Source organism: Zootoca vivipara, chromosome 10 (genome assembly GCF_963506605.1).
Source record: "Zootoca vivipara chromosome 10, rZooViv1.1, whole genome shotgun sequence".
In the NCBI taxonomy this organism is placed as follows: domain Eukaryota; kingdom Metazoa; phylum Chordata; class Lepidosauria; order Squamata; family Lacertidae; genus Zootoca; species Zootoca vivipara.
In genome coordinates, this window is record NC_083285.1 from 70,268,898 (window position 1) to 70,276,910 (window position 8,013).

The 8,013-nt window shown below is 49.9% G+C and overlaps 1 protein-coding gene across 7 annotated transcripts in view; it reads left to right on the forward strand.

Moving 5' to 3' along the window:
• The window catches only part of SHANK3 (SH3 and multiple ankyrin repeat domains 3), a 425,727-nt gene that overhangs the window by 349,762 nt on the left and 67,952 nt on the right, over nt 1-8,013 (forward strand). The window lies entirely within an intron of this gene.

The following is an 8,013-nucleotide window of genomic DNA, read 5'->3' on the forward strand; positions in this document are numbered from 1 at the left end:
TCCATTTTGCATTACTTTCTATGGGAAAGCGCACCTTTGGTTTTGAAACACTTTGGTTTTGGAACGGACTTCCGGAACGGATTAAATTTGGTGAACCAAAGGACCACTCTATTGTGAGATGTTGTCATTATAGCCATTGCAAACCCCTTTCCCAATTGAAGGAAAAGGTGAGCATCTTTTTGGGCGGTTTAAAAAGCAGACCCTTCCCTCTGCCCTCTTCTTGTACCAGCCCTAATCCTGGGTCCAGCTACACATTTTCCTGCCCCTATGGGATGGTGAGAGGGGGCTTGCCATGCCCTTTGCCAATGAGTTGGCACTGGGCAGAGGGAGGAAGCTTCATCCTCGGAGTAAGCAAATGCATGATAGGAAGAAAGGTCACAAAAGGGCAGAAGGAGCTGGTCTGCTAACGTTTATTTAAAATACGTCCTTGCTGCCTTCCTCCTTTGCAACAGGGCCTCCCGAGGCAGCTGGCAATAAGAGGAGATGAACTTCGCTTGCTTTTGTTTTAAGGGAGTTGGCAGTGGTGAAGACGAACGGCGTTTTATGCTGCCGTTTGTCACTAGCGATGTCACCAGCCGAATCCCAGAAGTGTGGCCATATTTCACACATTACTCAACAGCAGCCACGAAGCGGCTGACGAGAGGGAGAATCACGTGGGATCATGTCTGGATCTGGTGGAGCAGGAAAATTTGTGTATTTCGGTGCAAGAGGCAGATGTCAGATAGATGGATTAAGAACATCAGAAAGCCACTTCCACGCCTGCTACGGAGGTGGGGTTGTGGGCTTCCCGACTGAACCATTGTGCAGGGGCTGCTAGCTCAGCCCCTGCGCAATGGAAGGTTCCCGCCTGCATCACACCCGGACCGACCAATCAGGTCGGTCGGGGCGGGGCTTCGAGTTTAAAGCCCCCTGCAGACGGGAACTCTGCCTCTTTTACCCCCTGTTCTTTTTCGCCTACCTCATAACAATTCGTCACAACTTAGGTTAGGCGGTTAGGCGTTGGAAATTTGCATAACAATGAGACAGGGAGGGGCAGGGTACGTCAGCAACTGCCCAAATTTGGAGAAGTAATTCCGTTAAAGGATTCCGGGGGCGGGGCTTGGTCCTGAGCCTGGAGATGCCAGGGCCATAGGGCATGCCCCTTCGGTGCTGGATCTGACCAGTGGCCCATCTAGTCCAGCCTCCATTTCTCACAGTGGCCAACCGGATGCCACCAAGGGAAACCCTCAGTGAGGACCCAAACACTAGAGCCTTCTTCCCTCCTGTGTTTTTGAGCAACTGATATTCAGCAGCATTTCTGCCTCCCACCATGGAAGCAGAGCCACCTTGGCTAGTAGCCATTGGTAGCCCGCATTTATTTATTTTTTGTACATTTGCTCTGCACATAGCAGCTAGTGTCAAGGTGATGTGATTCCCCCTTTTACTTGTGCATGCGCTGGAGAGAGGAGAGTTTCTGTGTGCTGTGGCATGCCTCTTCATCACCAGACACCGAGAACTTCCATCCAGGTCTCCTGCCACATCTTCAGAGTTGGCCAATGTTGGCTGCATGACCATCCCCTTGAAGGCACACACATTCATAGAATCACAGCATCGTAGAGTTGGAAGGGACCCTGAGGGTCATCTAGTCCAACCCCCGCGCAACGCAGGAATCTCAACTTGAACACACATGACAGATGACATTCACAAAGGCAGCCTCCGAGGAGGCCCCTGAATCCATAGGAAGAGCTGCATTCTCTGACAGCAACTTTATATTTCAGGGCAGAGGGCAAAATCTTGGAATTGTCTCCCTGCTGCTCCTCTTTTTGATAACAGGGCTCATCATCGCTACCAGAAAACTTGTTTCTGGGTAAGCGACAGAGCTATTAGCACAGCTCTACAAAAGTAAAGGGCTACAAAGAAACGTCTTCACCATTGATGGATAAAAGAGACTCTGAGAATGAATAATTTTGCATTTGTTCAAGCGAAGGTCATTTCAGAGAAGAGCAGCCTCAGAGCTCAGGCCGCTTTTAAGAATTTTGCTGTTTGTCCGTGACATGGAATGTGGCTTCTAACACAGCAGGCGGTCCTTTTGAAACCATCATCCCTAGAAAAAGAAGAAAGACTGGTGTTCTTTGTAATGACACTCTGATGAGCCTGTTCAGACATGACGCTGGCCACAACCCTGGGTTGGGCAAATGTGGAAGTAACCGAGCACTGGATCTCCCTCTTCAGGGCATAGCCCAAGCATCCCCAATCTGCAGCCCTCCAGATGTTTTGGCCTACAACTCCCACGATCCCTAGCTAACAGGACCAGGACCAGTGGTCAGGGAAGATGGGAATTGTAGTCCAAAACATCTGGAGGGCCAAATTTTGGGGATGCCTGGCATAGCCATTGTGGCAAGTAGCCACCGAGAGCCCTCTCCTCCTCCATGAATTTTCCCCAATCCTCTTTTAAAACCATCCAAGTTGGCGGCCACCCCTGCCTCCTGTGGGAGGGAGTTCCACAGTTTAACTATGTGCTTCATAAAGAAGTCCCTTCTTTCATCTGTCCTGAATCTTCCAACATTCATCTCCAGTGGGCGTCTAGCAATTCCAGTGTTAAAAGAGAAGGGTGGTTATTCCCCCCCCCCCCCGAGCTGCTTTCTCCATGCCAGGCATAATTTTAAAAACTTCTGTTGTGTCGCCTCTTTACTCACCTTTTCTCTAAACTAAAAAGTCACCAAAGCCGTGGCTGTCCCACCATCATGTGCTAGGGACTGCCATAGTTTAAGCATGTGCTTCGTGAAGAACTCCCTTTAGTTTCTCTTGATTCTCCTGCCACACAATTTGGCTGAATAACAACAACAACAACAACAACAACAACAACAACAACAACAACAACAACAGCAGCAGCAATTTATTATTTATACCCCGCCCACCTGGCTGGGTTTCCCCAGCCACTCTGGGCAGCTTACAACAGAAAAATGAAATAAAATAATCTATTAAACATTAAAAGCCTCCCTAAACAGGGCTGCCTTCAGATGTCTTCTAAAAATCTGGTAGCTGTTTTTTTCTTTGACATCTGATGGGAGGGCATTCCACAGGGCAGGCGCCACCACTGAGAAGGCCCTCTGCCTGGTTCCCTACAACTTGGCTTCACGCAACGAGGGAACCGCCAGAAGGCCCTCGGTGCTGGACCTCAGTGTCTGGGGATGAACGATGGGGGTGGAGACACTCCTTCAGGTCTACTGCTCCAAGGCCATTTAGGGCTTTCAAGGTCAACACCAACACTTTGAACTGTGCTCGGAAACGTACTGGGAGCCAATGTAGATCTTTCAAGACCGCTGTTATGTGGTCTTGGCGGCCGCTCCCAGTCACCAGTCTAGCTGCCGCATTCTGGATCAGTTGTAGTTTCCAGGTCACCTTCAAAGGTAGCCCCACGTAGAGCGCATTGCAGTAGTCCAAGCGGGAGATAACCAGAGCATGCACCACTCTGGCGAGACAGTCTGCAGGCAGGTAGGGTCTCAGCCTGCGTACCAGATGGAGCTGATAGACAGCTGCCCTGGACACAGAATTGACCTGCACCTCCATGGACACCTGTGAGTCCAGAATGACTCCCAGGCTGTGCACCTGGTCCTTCAGGGGCACAGTTACCCCATTCAGGACCAGGGAGTCCTCCACACCCACCCGCCTCCTGTCACCCACAAACAGTACTTCTGTCTTGTCAGGATTCAACCTCAATCTGTTAGCCGCCATCCATCCTCCAACCGAACAACAAGAATAACAACAACAATTTATTTATTCCCCGCCCATCTGGTTGGGTTTCCCCAGCCACTCTGGGCGGCTCCCAACTGTTCCACAGGGAGGGCGCCACCACCGAGAAGGCCCTCTGCCTGGTTCGCTGTAATCTCGCAGGGAGGGAACCGCCAGAAGGCCCTCGGAACTGGACCTCCGTGTCCGGGCTGAACGATGGAGGTGGAGACACTCCTTCAGGTCTACTGGTCCAAGGCCATTTAGGGCTTTCAAGGTCAACACCAACACTTTGAATTGTGCTCAGAAACATACTGGGAGCCAATATAGGTCTTACAGGACCGGTGTTATGTGGTCTCGGTGGCCGCTCCCAGTCACCAGTCTGGCTGCTGCATTCTGGATTAGTTGCAGTTTCCGGGTCGCCTCCAAAGGGAACCCCACGTAGAGCACATATCAGGAATCCAAGTGGGAGACAATCTTTAGGTTCGGTATTAGGAGTGGGGGGGGGGGGAACCAGGCCAGCATTTTTGTTGTTGTGCTGTATTCTGCAATATGTCCACGATGCAATTAATGGAGGAGGTTTGACTCTGCGGCCATGGTTCAAGGCAGCTGTGCTTCTGAATCCCAGTTGGTGGAAACCACAGGAGGGGAGAGTTGCTCTTGTGCTCAGATCCTGCTTGAGGGGGGGGGGCAGTTCCCATGATGGGCATCTGGTTGGCCCCTGTGAGATCAGGATGCTGAACTAGATGAGCCACTGACCTGATCCAGACAGTTTTTCTCACGCTCTTATGTCAGAGTTGAGGGATCTCCCAGGACGGTTTGGTCTCCACCTTGCCACCCCAGCTGGCAGAACTCCAGCATGTCTGGGGAGACCCTAAAGAGACCCCCCCCCCAAGCGATTTTTGTCCAAGCGCCTTTCATTAAATTTCATCTTTTGTCGCTACTGTTGTTGCTGGTGCCGTCGCCTTCTTTTCAGTGTGCAAAACCGGCTATTTTTTGCAAGTCTAATTAAGAGGAATGACATTCAACACTTTTGAGCAAGAATTTCTATTTTGAACCAACACTTCAGTTTTCTGGCTGGGGAGAGAAAAGGAAGCCGAGGGATGTCATTGGGAGAAGCCGGCATTTGAAGCAAACAGCTTTTGTTTCAGAAATGTCGATTCACCGCAAGCCCACCTCTGTCTCAGACGGCGCTGTGGCCTTCAGGGCTCAGGTGCGCTTTGGGAAGGTTCATGTGGGTAGGTGGTACTTAGCTGGTAGACTCTGGGAGTAGCATGAGCACTAGAGCAGCTGATGCCAGATATTGCGAGCTCCCCCCTCCGTCCGCAGCTGCCACCAGGCCTGCCTCAGTTTCTCCTCTGGTTAAGAGGGCATTCTGAGGCTCAAACCTCCAGAGTCAGGTCCCAGAAGCCACACTGCAATCAACATGCAGGACTCTTAATTAGACAAGAATCCAATCACATTGGAAGAAGAAATTGGGTTTATTTAGGGTGGTGGGACCCAGGTGGCGCTGTGGGTTAAACCACTGAGCCTAGGGCTTGCTGATCAGAAGGTCGGCGGTTCGAATCCCTGTGACGGGGTGAGCTCCCGTTGCTTGGTCCCAGCTCCTGCCAACCTAGCAGTTCGAAAGCACGTCAAAGTGCAAGTAGATAAATAGGAACTGCTGCAGCGGGAAGGTAAACGGCATTTCCGTGTGCTGCTCTGGTTCGCCAGAAGTGGCTTTGTCATGCTGGCCACATGACCTGGAAGCTATACGCCGGCTCCCTCGGCCAATAATGCGAGATGAGTGCGCAACCCCAGAGTCGGTCACGACTGGACCTAATGGTCAGGGGTCCCTTTACCTTTACCTTTTTAGGGTGGTGGAACAAGGGAAGCTTCCAAGCTGCCACTTTTTTGGGGGGGTGAGGGTGGGATTCAGTTATATACCTGCAAATTTAGGTTGTGCAGTTAAACGTTGGCTTGGAGCTCTTTGCGCAACAGGCTCCCGTCCCTCAAAGCTGGGACTTTTTGCAATGAAGGGAATTGCGGTGGGAAGTGCGAGAGAACTGCTCCTTGACACAGAGTCCTCTGAATTACCTGCAAGCCACCAGAAGGAATGCCATCTAGCCTCCCTGCAAACTTTGTGCAAGCAAATAATAAGGAACTCCGAAGAAAACGGGTTTCCTGGGTCGTGCTGGGTATTAAGGTAAGAGGCAGGTCAACAGCAAAGGACACAAAGTTAAAAAGAAAAAGAAAATAAAGATTGGTGCCGAACTCCAGCCTTGCTAAGAGCATAAGAAGAGATTGGCTGCTGGATCAGGCCAAAGGGAGCCCATCTGGTCCAGCGCTCTGACCTCACAATGGTCAACCAGATTTCCTGCAGTGCAGGGGGCTGGACTAGATGACCCTTGGATCCCTTTGAGCTCTTCAAGCCTGTGATTCTACTGCTTTATAAACGGGGTTCCAGATTATTATCCTGCCAGTGTTTCTCATTTGAAATTTAGAATCTAGATTTGCATTAAGCTCGTCACCTACCAAGCTGCTCCTGGGTGAATTTAGATATGTTTGCTGTTTAGAATACATAGAATCGTAGAATTGAAGAGTTGGAAGGGGGCCCCCAAGGTCCAGTCCCCTGCAAATGCAGGAATCTCAACTAGAGCATCCAGGACAGATGGCCATCCAACCTCTGCTTTAAAACCTCCGAGGAAGGAGAGCCCAGCACCTCCTAAGGGAGACTGTTCCACTGTCAAAAAAGGGCTCTTACTTTTAGAAAGTTCTTCCAGTTGTTTAGTCGGAATCTCCTTTCTTGTCACTTGAAGCCATTTCTTGAAACCATTGAGCAGGGTTAGGCATAGGGACAGAGGAGAATCATAGAATCATAGAGTTGGAAGAGACCACAAGGGCCATCCACTCCAACCCCCTGCCAAGCAGGAAACACCATCAAAGCATTCTTGACATATGGCTGTCAAGCCTCTGCTTAAAGACCTCCAAAGAAGGAGACTCCACCACACTCCTTGGTAGCAAATTCCACTGCCGAACAGCTCTTACTGTCAGGAAGTTCTTCCTAATGTTTAGGTGGAATCTTCTTTCTTGAAGTTTGAATCCATTGCTCCGTGTCCGCTTCTCTGGAGCAGCAGAAAACAACCTTTCACCCTCCTCCATATGACATCCCTTTTATATATTTGAACATGGCTATCATATCACCCCTTAACCTTCTCTTCTCCAGGCTAAACATACCCAGCTCCCTAAGCCGTTCCTCATAAGGCATCATTTCCAGGCCTTTGACCATTTTGGTTGCCCTCTTCTGGACACGTTCCAGCTTGTCAGTATCCTTCTTGAACTGTGGTGGAGAAGTTTGATTTTGTTCGAATTTCAATGCGAAACTACCTAACTTGCATCTTTTGCACCAATCACACGAGCACAGAGGCAGCAGCGATCCGTTGAAAATTGAATTTTGTGACACGGTTCTCCAGGGTGCGAAAAAGATGCGTATATTAATGAAAGCAACATACAAAGCGTGTCCAAAAAAAACCGTGTCCAAAAAACTGTGCCTATTAGTTAAAACGGTGTGCAAAAATGTGCATATTACGAGAAAGGTGCACTGAAACAATGACAGATTTTCACGAGGAGTTATTGAGAGAGGGAGAGGGAGAGGGAGAGAGAGAGGGAGAGAGGGAGAGAGAGAGAGAGGGAGAGAGGGAGAGAGGGAGAGAGGGAGAGAGGAGAGAGAGAGAGAGAGAGAGAGAGAGAGAGAGAGAGAGAGAGAGAGAGAGAGAGAACAAATTGCTGCAAAGGGACAGCCACATTTAAGGTTGGAAAAATGAGAAACTGAGTGGAAGGAAAAACAAGAGATTCCGCTGTCCCTCTCTTTAGGCCTGAGGGTGGGCGGGGGAGATGGGGGGGGTTGGAGCAGGGAAGAATCCTCCTGTGTTTGGATGGAGACTGAGCAGTCTGCCGGGGGGGGGGTGTCCCGGAGGGGGGGCGACTGTTGCTGTATTTGGACCTCACACCACCCTCCCTGAGCACCTGCTTCCCGTCTGTTCCACCTGTAAACAGTTGTTCCCCAAAAGGAGCCTAAGCTTCTCAAGCAAAGGGCTGCTCCTGGAACATCTTTCTGCCTCGAGGAGTGGGGGGGGGGACTATTAATGGGGAGAAAAGTGGTGCTTTGGCCTAAATATTGGATTATTATTTTATTAAGTTTCCACTTCATAATATATAAACAACATCCATATTACTCACATTAAATTTTTGCTCGTATGAGCTGGTCGGCTCCCACCCCCCTCCTTTAATATTTTTTAAAATATTGTAAAAAATAAAATTTAAATA